The sequence below is a fragment of the Dromiciops gliroides genome, chromosome 6 (assembly GCF_019393635.1).
Source record: "Dromiciops gliroides isolate mDroGli1 chromosome 6, mDroGli1.pri, whole genome shotgun sequence".
Classification (NCBI taxonomy): domain Eukaryota; kingdom Metazoa; phylum Chordata; class Mammalia; order Microbiotheria; family Microbiotheriidae; genus Dromiciops; species Dromiciops gliroides.
In genome coordinates, this window is record NC_057866.1 from 280,084,666 (window position 1) to 280,101,099 (window position 16,434).

Genomic DNA, 16,434 nt, shown 5'->3' on the forward strand with positions numbered 1-16,434 from the left:
CTTCTTTTGTATTTTGTTCATTCGTTCCCACGATATCCTTAAGCTTTTGGTTTTCCAGATGGATTTTGTTATTTTTTCTAGATCTATAAAATATTTTTGATAGTTTGATTGGTATAGCACTAAGTAAATAAATTAACTTAGGTAGGATTGTCATTTTTACTAGATTGGTTCAGACTACCCATGAGCAATTAATATTTTTCCAATTATTTAGATCTGTCTTTATTTGTGTGAAAAGTGTTTGCGGTTCTGGTCATATAATTAGTGGGTTTGTCTTGGCAGGTAGACTTCCAAGTATTTTATATTGGCCACAGTTATTTAAAATGGAATTTCTCTTTCTATCTGTTGTTGCTGGACTTTGATGGTAAAATATAGAAATGCCGATGATTTATGTGGGTTTATTTTGTATCCTACAACTTTGCTAAAGTAGCTTTTTAGGTGATTCTCTCAGATCTTCCAGGTATAACATCATATCATTTGCAAAGAATGATAGTTTTGTTTCCTCATTACCTATTCTAATTCCTTTTATTTCTTTTTCTTCTCTTATTGCTATAGCTAACATTTTTAGTACAATATTAAATAATAGAGGAGACAATGGGCATCCTTACTTCACCTTTGATTGTATTGGGAAGTCTCCTAGCTTATTCCCATTACAGATAATACTTGCCGATGGTTTTAGATAAATATTATCATTTTAAGGTAAGCTCCTTTTATTCCTAAAATCTCTAGTGTTTTTAATAGGAACAGGTGCTATTTTTGTCAAAGGCCTTTTCTACGTCTATTGAGATAATCATATGATTTCTATTGGTTTTGTTATTGATATGGTCAATTATGCTCATAGTTTTCCTAATATTGAACCAGGCCTGTATTCCTGGTATAAATCCCAGCTGGTCATGGTGGATGATCCTTGTGATGTATTGCTGTAATCTTTTTAGTAGTATTTTATTTAAAATTTTTGCATCAATATTCACTAGGGAGATTGGTCTATAATTTTCTCTCTCTGTTTTGGCTCTTCCTGATTTGAGTATCAGCACCATATTTGTCTCATAAAAGGAATTTGGTAGGACTCCTTATTCACTTATTTTTCCCAAAGAGTTTATATAGTATTGGTATTGTTCTTTAAATGTTTGGTAGAATTCACTTGTGAATTCATCTGGTCCTGGGGATGTTTTTCTTAGGAAGTTCATTGATGGCTTGTTCGATTTCTTTTTCTAAAATTGGGTTATTTAAGTATTTTGTTTTTTCTTAATCTGAGTAATTTGTATTTTTGTAGATATTCATCCATTTCATTTAGATTGTCATATTTATTGGCATATAATTTGTCAAAATACCTCCTAATAATTGTCTTAATTTCCACTTCATTGGTGGTAAATTCACCCCTTTCATTTTTGATACCAGGAAATTGGTTTTCTTCTTTCATTTTTTTGGTCAAATTAACCAATGACTTATCTATTTTGTGGGTTTTTCATAAAACCAGGATCCATAAAAAGAAGAAAGTTATCACTGAATACCAAGATAGATCCCAGGCCCTTCTGTGAGGGGCAAAGAAAAGAGCCAGTGGAACAGGTTTTATCACGTGGCCAAATGAAACAATGTGCATCATTCCTGGGTACATTCGGTCATTGTGCATTGCAATACTGATGACAAATAACTGCAAAATGACCCTCATGTAAATAATTATAGCTTACATACCATCACTTGCTAAGAATGGAGAGGTAGAAAAATACTATGAAGAATTTCTCTCCAAATCAGATCCACAGACCTGCCAATACTTGGTGACTTCAGTGCAAAGGTGGAAAAAGTGAGAAAAGTGAGGAATCAGGATGGCATGGAAGGAGTGTGAGAGAGGCCAAAAACTTGCCAAGTACACAGAAGCCTCCCACCTCAACGTGGTAAATACCTTCTTGGAGACACTAATTGGTCAGAACTATACATGGTGAATGCCAAATAACATCCTCAAGGCCTGGGGTTGGTGCTGATGATAATAATAACAGCATTTACATAGCAACTTAAGGTTTGTAAAGCACTTTACAACCATTCACTCATTTGATCCTCACAGTGACTCTGTGAGATATGTCCTGTTTTGTCTCAAAACTGAGACAAACAGGTTACATGACTTTCCCAAAGTCATCTGATGGAACTCTTTCTTCCCAAGTCAGCCATTTTCAAACAAACAAGCAAAGCTTGATTTTTAAAATGAAGAATTTTTTTAAAAGATAAAAATGAAGTATTATAAGAAAAAATATGGCATATAATTGAAACAACTGATGCTAACACTGAAGCAAGCAATTGAAAAGCAAAATTGGGAAATGGACAACAAAAGAGATGTCATCAATCTCAACTATAATAATTTTATCCAAAGGTTTAAATAATGTTGAATAGATGTCACAATAAGGAGAATAATGGAGCCCAGAAAGAACTTTAGTAGACCAGCTTCTAACTTACTTGCCAAACAGAGAGAGATAGCTGCCATAGACAACACCAGGATAGAATTTTTTTTTTTTTGTGGGGCAATGGGGGTTAAGTGACTTGCTCAGAGTCACACAGCTAGTAAGTGTCAAGTTTGAGGCCGAGTTTGAACTCAGGTCGTCCTGAAATCCAGGGCCTTGACTTGATTCCATGTTGCATTTGGTCACACCCACCATGAACTTCTCTTTTATCCTCCAAGTGAATTTGGAGCCAATTGTGTCTCTCTGCTGTATAGCAACATTACTAGATTATTAGTACTAAAAATGGGCCTTTGCTTTAATGGAAAGTTTGTAGTTTTAATAGATATCATTCATCTCCTTGGTCTTTCCTGTGTGGGTGGACAGGCCGGACTTCTGTGAGTGATAATAGATGTTTTCCAGGAGGCAATGTCAAGTAAGTGTCAAGTCTGAGGCCGAGTTTGAACTCAGGTCCTCCTGAAATCCAGGGCCTTGCTTTATCCACTGAGCCACCTAGCTGCCCCCAGGCTAGAATTTAAACTTGTTTGTAAAGTCTTACTAAGAGGGAAGGTGAGCAGGATCATGTCATAACAGAGAGAAAAGCAGGGGAAGGTGAACTGCTAAACTTGGTATTGAACTAAACAAAGCCCTCCCTATAGCATTTAAGACTGAAACTATAAAGAGGGCAACAGACAGAAGAAAAATGGAAAAGGTCTGCAAAAATCATTATAACAAACTATTTTCTCCATCACGGAAAATGGAGCCATCCCAGAAGAAGCCTACTATCATACGCCCAGATCGTTGTTGTTCTTTGTCCTTTATTCCCGAAGAGGACAGTGACACACCATGACATCGGAGTGACGACATGACTTGTACTGAATTGGATTTAAGTGAAGGAGGGTTATGCAAAGTCACCAGCCTCATGCTCTCTTACAAAATCATCTCGGTCCAGTGGCAAGATATCCTTCAGGATGACTCGACATGATCCTGAATGTGTAAAGCAATCGGAGTTAAGTGACTTGCCCACAGTCCCACAGCTTATAAGTGTCTAAGGTGAGATTTGAACTCAGGTCCTCCCAACCTCAGAGCTAGTGTTCTATCCACTAAACCAACTAGCTGCTCCATATACCCAGATATGGTTATAAAGGAAGTACAAGTGACATCAAAGAGAGTGAAAAAACAGCTGCAATGGACCAAGTCTTCATAGAGGAGATCTGTGATTGAAAAGAAAACTGTAAGAGCATATACAAGGAGATACCCAAGACATAGGAAAATGCTAACACCTTATTCATATGGAAAAGGGTGATGGAGAGAACTATGAGTGTAAGTGCCAACTCTCCCATCTAGGTACAATCTTTATAAGAGTAATCTGTACATGAAATGAGGGCACAATAAAGTATCACCATAGGTGACACTCAACCTGGGCCACATCCCAACCATTTCCCTCTTATCTGAAAGAGGCAGAGGATCCAAGATCCCATTGTTTTTATCAGCTATTGACTGTGATTCAGTAAAGGAAGCACCACCTCAAAGGCTCTGTTACACCAAAGGGCCAATAACCCATGCATCAAAATAATTCAGAATACTTTGGAAGAGAGAAGAGTAGAACTAACCCTGTTCAAGGAGCCTCTGCGAATAAACATTAGGTGAGGCATAAAACATTGTGGCTAATGAACACAAGGAGGAAATCCAGGGCTGAATCCAGGTCAAAGGGGATTCCCTGTGGATGGTGAGGCCCTTTAGATATAATGTTTGCTGATGGCATTGTGTCCCTGGACATTGCCTCCTGGAAAACATCTATTATCACTCACAGAAGTCCGGCCTGTCCACCCACACAGGAAAGACCAAGGAGATGAATGATATCTATTAAAACTACAAACTTTCCATTAAAGCAAAGGCCCATTTTTAGTACTAATAATCTAGTAATGTTGCTATACAGCAGAGAGACACAATTGGCTCCAAATTCATTTGGAGGATAATAGAGAAGTTCATGGTGGGTGTGACCAAATGCAACATGGAATCAGTGAGGACCCATGAACAGGAATAATAGATGTCAAAAAGTAATTCTGTGATAGGAAGAAAAGATGCACTAGTACATGGCAAGAATGAAGGGTGAATGAATGCCAGATGGACAGTCCAAAGACTTTACTCATACACACATGATCTCAAGAGAAAGCTAGACCCCCTTCATTCCCCATTCATTGCTTTCATCTGTACCTTGAGATTCTTACACACACACACACACACACACACACACACACACACACAAGTGTTCTAAATCCTACCTTCTTAAACTGTAGGTTGCATGTTAACTGAATGTGGCGGGGGGTGAAAAATTTGGCTAAGTAATGTATACCTATTTTATATATCTATATACCTAGGCTCACATAAAAATCTCTCAGGTGAAAAGGGGTCACAAGTGGAAACAGTTTAAGAAGCCCTGCCCTAAATAACTAACTCCTTGGTAGTTTAAAAGATATGGCACTGATTTTGTAAAATTAATTTCTATAGTATTGTCATTTTTATTATATTGGCAAGGCAAATCATGAACAATTTATTTTTTCAATTATACATCTTCCTTTGTTTCCTTAAAGAGTATTTTACAGTTGTGTTCACATAATTTATTAAGTGGAGTCCCCAATATGTCAAATGTTCTATAGTTAATTTGAATTGAATTTCTTTTCCTAACTCTACTGGGCTTTTTTGGTAATATTAAGAAAGCTGATGATTTCTATGGCTTTATTTTATATCCTGCTACTTTATTAAGGATGTTAATTGCTTCAGTTAATTTTATTTGAAACTCTAAGGTTCTCTAGGAAAACCGTCATGTCATCTGCAATAAGTGATATTTTTATTTCTTCTCTGCCTTTTGGAAAGGCATTATGGATAATGTCAGCTCTTGCCTTTAAACAAATACTGTTCATGTTATTTAGAAAATATCCATTTATTATTATGCTTTTAGGTTTCTTCCATATAGAAGACTATTATGTTTTATCCAAAAATAAAACTTTTTTACATATATATTGATAGATTTTTAAAATTTGTTAATATGGTCTATTATGTTTATAGTTTTCCTAATGTTCAGCCAACTCTGAATTCATGACATAAATCCAGCCTGGTCATAGTGTATAATCTTTGTGATATGCTGCTGAATCCTCTTTGTTAATGTTTTATTCCATCACTAGGTGTCAAACATTCATTAGGCATATTGTCCTGTACATTTCTTGCTTTTCTTTATTTCTCATTTGTTTAGGCATCAGGCCCTATTTGTCTCATTAAAGGAATTTAGTAGGTCTCCTTCTTTCTCTATATTTACAAAAAACATTGAAGTTGTCATGTGAAATTTTGAAAGAATTCTTTTGAAACTCCATCTAGAACTGAGGTTTTTGTCCTTGTAACCTCATTTATGGTGTAATTAGCCTTTTTTTAAACATATTTTTATTTAAATTTCTTTTTTGTTCTGTTAATTTGAGTAATTTATATTTTTCTAGATATCTATCCATTTAATTTATCAACTTTCTTGACCTCTAATTGGACAACATAGTTTTTTATAAGTTCTGTCATCTGTTTCAAATTCCCCCTTTTGTTTTTGAGTACGGTAATTTGTTTTTTCTCTCTTTCTAAAATCAAATTAGGTTTTTAAAAAATCCTGTTCATTGTATTTTGCCACATTAGATTTTCCCACAAAACAACTCAGGATTCTATTTCTCAATCCAATGTTTAAATTTGAATTTTATCATTATCTTTATTTTCAGAATTTACATTTTTGAATTTAGAGGGATTTTTTTTTTCTTTTCAACTTTTTTAACTTGCACAGCCTGGTTATTTGTCTGTTCTTCCGCTCTTTTGTTGATGAAAGTGTTTGGGGGCAGGGCGGGGGGTAGTTCTCTTATGATAGTTTTGGCCACATTCCCAAAAGTTTTTGCAAGCCTCAGTGTTTTCATTTTAGTTGATGAAATTTCTTTTTGTTTCTTTGTTTTGTCCCTTGATCCACATATTCTTTAGAATTACATTTTCAGTTTCCATTTAAGTTTTGTTTCAAGTGGCCTTTATTGATTATAATTTGTATTGCATTACTGTCAGTAAAGTATGTGTTTAATGTTTATGCTTTTTGCATTTTGTGAGGGATTTTTTTCTGTTCTAGCACATAGTCCTTTTTTGAAAAGGTGCCATGCCAAGTGGAAAAATATTTACATTCCTTTTGATTCCTAGAAGTCTTTAATATCTAACTTTTACAAAATTCAATTCAAGTCTTTATCTTCTTTTTTCTCTTTTGCTAGATTTTTCTGTGTCTGAAAGGGGTTCATTGAGATACTCAGGTGTTGTGGTTTTGCTGTCTATTTCTCCCTGTAATTCAATTAGCCTTTTCTTTAAATACTTAGATGCTATGTCATTCAATGCTGCTATCTATCTACCTATCCTATACCAATATTGTTTAATTTTCTATGTTTTTAAACATAATTTCTCTACTTATGCCTTTTACCATGTCTATTTTTTACTATTGCTCCTATGTGATTACGATTGCCACCCCTTCTTTTCTAAATTTTCCTGATGCATAATAAATTCTCCTCTACCTCTTCTTGTGAATTTTTACAACTTAAGTGTGTTTCTTGTGAAGAAAATATTGTTAGATTTTCTCATCTAATCCATTCTAGTACACCCCTCAATATATTACTTTACTCCATTTGCATCGATGATTTTTATTGTTCATTTTTCTTTTTCACTATTTCATCTTATCTTATGATTTTTCTTCTCTTTGCCTCCTGCCCCACCACCAATTCACAAAGAAATTATGGAAAGGAGAGGAACAGCATTGACATTAGTAATCTACCATTGAAATAGTCTGTTCTTCTGTCTCTGCTTCTCCTCTCTTCTCCAAGCTCAGAACCTGATCACAGGTATGTGCACTTTATTTCTCTCCTATTAATTTCCCACTTTATGATCTACCTTTCCAAGTTGAAATGTATTTGCTTGTGACTACTTCTTTCCTGACTCTCTAAAATAAATCCTACTTAACTTTCTCCCTCCTCACTCATTCCCTGTTGAATTTAATATATTCCTACACTGAACATGTATGTGTACATGTTTGTGTATGTATGTTCAGTGATGGTCTTTTCATTAGGAAGGCCAGAAAGTCTTCCATTATATTAAAGGCCCATTTTCCCCTTAAACTACTATACTCAGTTTGAGTATTCTTGATTGTAAACAATTTTTTAAAAATATGTCATGTTCCAAGATTAATTCTCTTTTAGCATAGTTATAGCATATTCTTGTGCATTCCTAACATTAGTTTCTTAGTACTTGAACTCTTTCTTTATGGCTACTGGCAATATTTTTTTCCTAATGCAGAAGCTCTGGATTTTGACTATGTCATTTCTAAATGTTTTTAATTTGAGATTGTTTCATGATGTCCCTGGCAGATTCCATTTTCATTTTGTCATATAGTTCTACTTGATTTAGGAAGATTTTGTTTATGATTTCCTGAAGTATAGTATCTAAGTTTTTTATTTGGTGATGGTTTTCAGCTAGTCAGATTGTTCTTTAATTAACCTAAGTCTTACATTGTACATTGTGAGAGTTTCCTGACTCAGAGACTTTGTGCTTACAACACCTACACTGTATTTTAATGGATTACACAACTGGTGAAAACATCATCTTAAAATTGTCTAGCATATATATCTATAGCAAGTATACATGAAATTCATATTCTCAAAGACTTATTTCTCTCCAATTTCAGAACTCCCACTCACATTGGAGGACTGAGCCCCTATAGGATGGCTGAATGTTATCCTCAGGGTTTCTACTACTTTCATTCATGAGTCCCCACCAATATATTACCATTTAATAATTAATCAACCAGACTCTATAAGCTTTTAGAAAATGATTTATTGAGAATATATAGCAAGAACAGTTGGTACAAGACATTTTTCCCAAAAAGAGGATCCCCTCTCCCTTTGAATACACATGATCCCTGGGTAGAGTGAGCTCATACTTAAAATACAGAGGTAGAAGCACATCTGTAGAGAAGACATGGAGCGTGGACCTAGGGGAGTTTTTCACAACTCCTGGAGCCAGAAATCCTTTTTTTTTCCTTTATGGAGTCCTCATCAAGTTCCTCTTTGGCTCCTGGTTGCCTCAGGGATCAAAAACAGAATGCTCTGTGTGGTATCCAAAGTCCTGCATAACCTCTCCATTTCTACTTTTCAAGTATTCTCACTCCCCAACACATACTCTTTCAATCAATGACACTGGTCTCCAGGCTCTTCCACAAACAAGACCCTCTATATCTCAGCTCCTGGTATTTTCTCTGCCTGTCCCTCATATCTGGCATGCTCTCCCTCCTCTTCCCTGAATACTGACCTCCATAGTTTCCTTCAAGTCTCAGCTCACATTCCATCTTCTACAGGGAGTCCTTCTGAATCCTCCTTTGATTCCTCTGTTTATCCTATAGATAGCTTATTTTGTACAGATTTGTTTGCATATTGTTTCCACCGTAGATAATGATCTCCTTAAGGGCAAGGACTGTCTTTTGCCTCTTTTTATCTGCCCAGTACTCAGCACATGCCTGGCACATAGTAGGTGCTTAATAAATATTGATTGTTTGATTGCTATCCACTCTGATCTGCTTTTGGGCCCTCTGGATCTCACAAGGTTGCCACTTGGATACAAACTACCTTGTTTACCTAAGATCAGGCAAGGACCAACAGCACAGAGCCAGAAGTGACCACTAGTTCACCTCTTGGTTCCTCCTCCATAGCTGGATGAAAAAGTGGGCTAGTGTCCTTCCTCTTCCCAGCCATTGGGGAGAAAGTTCAAAATCTAGCTTCCTCACAGCCCCAGTATGAAGAAAGGGAGAGAAGGGCAGGTCCCTCTCGTGTATGTCCAAAAAGCTCTGGCTCATCAGTTTCTGGCTCCCTGGACAATCAGAAGAATTTTTGTCATCCCACTGAACCAAGAACCAGCTCTTCAACAAGTTTCCACATGACCATTTAGACATAAACTAGCCAGAGAATAGTGATGAATGTTTGGGTGCCTTACCCCACTTTGTCCAGTCCTCTCTGTTATAGCCTGGCTAAGGCATGTTCAATAGTCACCTTCCCTGGGCAGTTTACTTTGTAGGCCCTTGGGTGGGGTGGGGTGGTATAACAATAACACTCAGTCCCTGTCTTTGAAAGGCTAACAATCTATTGGGTTATCCTCCCAATAGGAGAATGCCTTCAGATGAGAAATTGCTGATGAACCGAGCCAGAGGATAAATGATTCATGTGCTCCAGCTTATAGGGGGGTGGTTCTGACATCTCAGACACACTCAAAGGAGTGGTCGAGTGGATGAAAGTATTACCATCAGGGTGGAAAGACCAAGGTTTGAATTTTGATTCAGCTACTTAGTAACAATGGGACATCTCTAGGTCTCAGTTTCCTTCCCTGTCAATTAAGTGAGTTGGACAAGATGACTTCTTAAACTTGGGCATTCTATGGATGTTATTTTGATAAAGCTTTTTTTTTCTCAGCAATTTCTGCTTCCTCTGGAAAATGACAATGGATAGAACCCTAATGGGCTACCCTCAGTGCACCAGAGTGACTCCCAGGGTACATAGAGAGCAAGACTCCCTGGTCCTCTGAAAAGAGCCATGGAGACAGGCAGCAAGATGAGAAATGGGGCCAAAGAGCTGGGCCAGGCCAACACACCCCTGGCAGAGCGCACGGTGCGGACCAGCCTTCATTCCTGGATGCTCAGGCTCCCGTGGGCTCTGACACATGGCGCCCTCTCTTCCAGGTCGAGGCTCAGCAGGAATCACTGGAAAGAAAGGCTGGTTTGTAGGGAGTGAGGACGAAGCATGGATTGTATGTCAGGGTTATGCAGCTGTCTGCTTTTGTGCGTGTGACTGTGTCTCTGGATGTTTGGGTTTGTGTTTGTGCTATGTCCGTGTCTGGGTGTGCCAACCGTGTGTGTCTGAGTATGCCCACATCAGCCTAGGCTCCTGTGCTTGTATGTATGTTTATGCCGATGTTTATCTGTATGTATTTTGGAATGCTTCTGTGTGTGTGTGTGTGTGTGTGTTGCGTGTGTGTGTCTGTGCCTCTGTTTCTCTGTGTCTCTCTGACCTTGTCTGTGTGTCTTTGTGTGTGTGTGTGTGTGTGTGTGTGTGTGTTTGTGAGGGCAGAGACACAGTAGGACACCCTCCAACACTTAAAGGTGGGGGCCCCCCCAAAGCTCAGAAATGTAGGCAGAGACAATGCACCCAGTCTTCCTAAGCTCCCTCCTTGGGCTCAATCCAACTTCTGTGGAAGGCACATGCTTAGATCTTCCCAGATTACACACTGCAAGGGAGAGGGGCAATACTCAGGAGGCTGACTCCTTCCTTCAAGAGAGGATAGCTCGGGGTAGCTAGGTGGCACAGTGGATAGAGCACAGGCCCTGGATTCAGGAGTACCTGAGTTCAAATCTGGCCTCAGACACTTAATATTTACTAGCTGTGTGACCCTGGGCAAGTCACTTAACCCCAATTGCCTCACCAAAAAAAAAAAGAGAGGGAGAAAGAGAGAGAGGATAGCTCACTGCCCAAGGTCACACAATAAGGGCTAGATCCCAGGTCCCAGGTCTCCAGATACAGAACTCTTGCTGTGTCCTCTGTGGTTCTGTGCTAGCTGGAGAAGATCATGGGAGCAGTGTGGGAAGGAGGAAGACGCTCATACTGAGCCCCCCACCCCCTCACTCGTTCAAGCTCCTGCTGCCATCACCTCCCATCCAGGCTTCTTCCTCTGCCCGACTCCTTCCTGGCATCAAGCCTGGGGCTCGCTCTGGACAATGGCCCATGGGAGCAGGAGCCCAGTCCTCCCTCCTCTTGCGTGATCCTCAGAAAGGGAAGAACAAGTATAAAAACCTCACACATTAGTTATTCCAGAGCATTTGTGTAACTGAATGTCAGTCAGTCAGTCAAGAAGCATTTGTGAGTCACCTCCTCTACACCAGGCTCTGTGTAGCGCTTGGCATATGAAGAAAGGCCAAACTTCTCCCTCCTCAAGGGCGCCTGGGCTCATGGGGGCAGCAATACTGCTCAATATAGGCAGTATGTATAAGGCACTTCAAGGTCTGCAGACTGCTTTGCAACCATTATCCATGAACCAACTGGGCGCCCGCAAGGTGCATCATGGAAAAACCATCTCCAGGGTGCTGAGGGAGCCCCGCAGGCCTGGGGCAGCCCGGGGAACTGGAGGGTCATGAATGAGGAGGAGGCAGCAGGCCAGGGGCGCTGAATCACAGACAAAGTCAGGGAGAGTAAGGGGTAAGGAGTGAGGGCTAGGTTGGGAAGGGCACTAAGAGCCAGAGGGCTTTGTATGTGATCCTGGAGATAACAGGGGAGCCCCAGAGGTTATCCTAGAGCTCTTAAATGGAAGGACAAAGACTGTCTCCTGGATGAGATGGTTGGTCTTATGAGGGCGACCCTGGCAGGGCATGACCTTCCACAAGTAAACAGGGGAGACTTTTAAGTTGACTTCGGTGTAGAAGGGAGGATGGCTTAGAGGCCACAGGACCATTTGGGAAAGCACAGCGCATCTCTCATTCCTCTGGGTGGGGGGAGCTTCTATTCACCAGAAGTCTCTTGTCTCTCCTGTCAGCCTTTCCGGGGGCCAAGGAGGCAGGAAGAGGGAGCAGAGCTGAGAAGGAGGGGGAAGGGGGAGGGACATTGTAACCATTCCACAGGACAAGAAAATAGGAAACAAGCTCCTCAGCCTCTGTCCCTGGGACTTTACTTTCAAGCCCGGGGCCCTTCGAATGCTTCCCATGACCCTTGGTCTCTTCCAGCTCTGCCTGGGTTGCTGTGTTGGTTGCTATAAACAGCTCTTTAGGCTAAACGGTCACTCCACAGATGACATTGGGAAATAACAGGTCTTGTGTTGCTGAGCTCTGCTTAAACCCCCCAGGAGCAGGGCTGACTGTCTCAAAGACCAAGGAGGGGTGCTCCCCTTTTAAGACCTTCCAAAATTTGGCTTGTTCCAGGCAGCATAGTTCTTAATGTGTCCTGGAAGCAGAGAAACCTCTTTGATCACAGGAGGCAAAATTGTTACTTGGTCAACTGCCTCTAATCACAAATGGATGCCAGCCTCATGGGAAGTGAGCCTGAGCTGACTGAGCTGAGCCCAACTGTGCTGCACAGACTAGCAAGGAAGGCCAAGTTATTCCATCTGGGCCTTGGAGTTCACTGGCCTTCTCCTTCTTGAACCTGATGTAAGGAAAAACTTCCTAAGGATGAGGGCTACCCCAAAGTGCAGGGAGCTTCCTACAGAGCTAGGGGGTGGTCCTCTCTCTTGGGGGCTTCAAACAGAATCTGGGCAATCATTTGTCTGGTGTTTTATAGTGGGAATTCCTTTCATTGGTTAAACTAGAGAACTGTTACTCAACAAGCATTTAGTAAGCACCTACTATGCACCAAACACTATGCTACAAAAAGCAAAAGACAGTCTTTGTTGTCAAAGAGCTCACAATATAGTGAAGGAGATGACATGCCAAGAAATATGTAAAGACAAAATACATACTAAATGAGTGGGAAAATTCAAGAGAGAGCGGACACTGGCATTAAGAGGGGTTGGGATTGGCTTCTGAGGCTCTGAAGTCACCTCTAATTTTTTTTTTTTTTTTAGTGAGGCAATTGGGGTTAAGTGACTTGCCCAGGGTCACACAGCTAGTAAGTGTTAAGTGTCTAAGGCCGGATTTGAACTCAGGTACTCCTGACTCCAGGGCCAGTGCTCTATCCTCTGCACCACCTAGCTGCCCCACCTCTAATTTTTTGACTCTGTAATTGGGTGCGATGTAAATTTGGTTCCCAAGCATTTGTAGCCCAAGCCACCATTCCCCATGTCCCCAAGAAAGAAAAGACATTTGTTTTCTGCCACAAAGGAGGAAGCCACAATCACACCTTCCCTTTGTTTGAGCATAACCATACACTCCTAGGTGGACTGTAATACACTCACAACACCTTAGAGACACTTTAGGGACATCCTTGGACCATCAATGGAAGGCCTTTGGTTCACAGGAGACCTGCAAAGCACCTAGGAGACACCTAGTTAAGGGAGGGGGGAGAAGGAAAAACCAATCCACTGAGGATCAGGACCAAAGTAGGGAGGTCAAAGGACATGAATGCTCCCCACATTTTTGCTGGCATATCACCCATCTCTTACTAGAGTCATCGTGGCTCATTCTTTCTGCTTTGGATCCTAGAGTCTTGGACCAGATGACTTGTCCCATGACCTGAGGGGATTCATTCCCCTCGATGGCTTAGGGTATTAGATAATCAACCAGGCCCTAAGGAGTGGGATCCATATCTAGAAGAGTTGTGATTCTGGTCAGATGTGTGTGAGCGGAAATGCCACATCCCGGCATGGAGTGTGTTTTTGACCAACCCTTTTTGATCCTAAGAGTTTGTAGACTTTTTGCTACTAATACAAGCAGCAGATATTATATAAAACATACATAAAGATGTAATTGGCCTTTATTCAGAAGGATCAATGATATTCTCATCTTTTGGTAATAGGTCAATCAGTCAATCAGGTAACACATTAACTTCCTCATGCTGAGTACTGTTCTAGACACTGAGGGTACAAGTACAAAGAATGAAACCATCCCTACTCTCAATAGCACATTAGTGATACTTTGAATAAAGAATCTGGCTTGTGTCTAAGGAGGAGCTGGTCGAGTTCTTGGCTGCCCGCTCACAGAGCACTGTCAGCACAGGTGCCAAAAAGAGTAGGTCTTCTCTGTTCTAGCACTTTCCAGTATTGCAGAGAAGCCAGAGATCAGTCACCTCCCTTAGCTTATCTGTTGTGTCATTCATTCTATTAACAGTGAAAAATAGGTAGAATCCAAGCTGAGCTTTTGTTGCCACTCACCACTAGTGGCTATAGAAATGTCCAAGAATTTTCCACTTCTGTCTTCTCCATCTCTGAAATCTTTGTTTCTTAAGCCTATATACTAAAGGTTTCGATGGATACTCATTTTTTTTTTCATCATGTTCCTTATGTGACATTGACTTTTGCATTGCCATAACCTTTGACTTTTTCTGGATGGAATCTTGAGTCTGTCATATTCTTGTTTTGGGGGGTCTATTCTACATCTTCCATGTTGGTTGCCTTTACTTGAATGTCATGGAATTTAGGTTTTTCATTGTAGATACCAGCTAGATGTTAATGTAATCTTCCAAACCCTTCCTACAAGTTTTCAGCAGCTTTCTCAAGTTACTTCTGCTGTGGTGCAGTTTGGGACACCAGTCTTTAATAGTATTGGTGTATTTGCCTTTCCTCCTATGGCCTTTGCTGTGGGAATGACCCCCACATGGACTGTTATATATAGATCTGGAAATGTTTTACATTATCTGTAAAATATTATGGAAGAACTTTATATTTAGGGTCTGTATCCATGTGGTGCTCATTGTGGTATATGGTATGAGATCATAGTATAAACCTAATTTCTGTCATATTGCTTTCCAGTTTTCCCAGCATTTTTTTTCACATAGTGATCCATACCCTACTGTTTGGTTTTCTTGAGATAATTACAGACTATACAAACTGTGTTCTATTTTTCCTGGGTCTTGTATGCAAAATCTGCTCCATTAATAAGCAGATAAATAGTAGGTGGATAGATGGATGCTATCAAGAAATAGATAGTTGTACTAGATATCGACATAGGTATATCCATAGATATAGATGTTGATGTAGAAAGGGGTGTGTGTGTGTGTGTTTGTGTGTGTGTGTGTGTGTGTGTGTGAGAGAGAGAGAGAGAGAGAGAGAGAGAGAGAGAGAGAGAGAAAGAAAGGTGATCAAGTTTTATAGTACAGTTTGGAGTTTGGGATCTTCTCAGGCCCCTTCCCAATTTTTTCAGTGTTTCCCTCTGGAATTGTTAACCTTTTCTTCCTCAAGACATATTTTATTTATTCTATACATTATTTATTCTTGCTTTGCAAAGTAATCACTTAGTAGTTTGGTGGGTATGACACTCAATCAATAGATTAATCTCCATAGTATAGTCGTTTTTATCATATTGTCATGGCCTGACTAATTACTTAATGCCTTCCCAGTTATGTAAGTCTGTCTTTCCTTCTGTAAAGAGTATCTTGTAGATAAATCCCTGTAATGCTGTTTGTGGCCTGGCAGGTAGACTCATCTTTCTCATTTTGAAGGGGATGGTTGGTCACAGTGACTCAGTCACCACTTTCTCTGCAGAGTGGTGGCATTGAGGAGGTGTAGACAAAACTGGTGAGCTGACTTCCCTAGGTTCTGAGCCCAAGAGTGAACAGTGCAGAATTGCAAAAGACCTTTGGTGTTTATGTTTGGTTTTCTTTTTACATTTGTGACTCTGTCATTTGGAAGTTATTAGTGGGGGTTCCTTTGTTTCATTTTGAAGAGAGAAGAGTCCTGGTGAAGTTAGGGCAGACCCATGTGGCCAGCAGGAAAATCCCATTAATTGCTTCATTGCCAAAAATGTTGACTCACTTCCTGGAGATGGAGTTCAACTGCAGCAGATGGAAACCATTAGCCAGGGACACTGATAAATTCAAAACTCCTCTTGAGATGGAAGCACTGACACAAGCAACATTTTTCACTGAGCTGGGTAAAAATGCAATATGGAATAGACAGCAAGAGGCAGCGCAGGGCTGGGAATGGGACCAGGGGAGTGACAATCTAGGCTCTGTCATTTGCTACCTCTGTTTCCTTGGGCCAGTCTCTTTCTTTCTCTAGACTTCAATTAGCTCCTCTGTTAAAAGAAAGAAAAAGGTAAGACTACATGCTTCAGCCCACAGTTGGGTGGTATTGTAGAGAGAGCTGGGAAATGAAGTGAAGAAGACCTACAGTCAAATCCTGCCTTAGACACTAGTTGGGTGATGCTGGACAAGTCACTTCTCCTCCCTGGGAGGGGGTGGTATTCCATGGCCTCTCTATTCATTTTCTTCAATCTTCCTTGTTACCAAAGACTATATATATATATATATATATATATATATATATATATATATAT

The 16,434-nt window shown here is 40.1% G+C and overlaps 1 protein-coding gene across 1 annotated transcript in view; it reads left to right on the forward strand.

The window, feature by feature from the left end:
• DLC1 (DLC1 Rho GTPase activating protein) overlaps window positions 1–16,434 on the forward strand; it is a 208,890-nt gene that overhangs the window by 55,275 nt on the left and 137,181 nt on the right. The window lies entirely within an intron of this gene.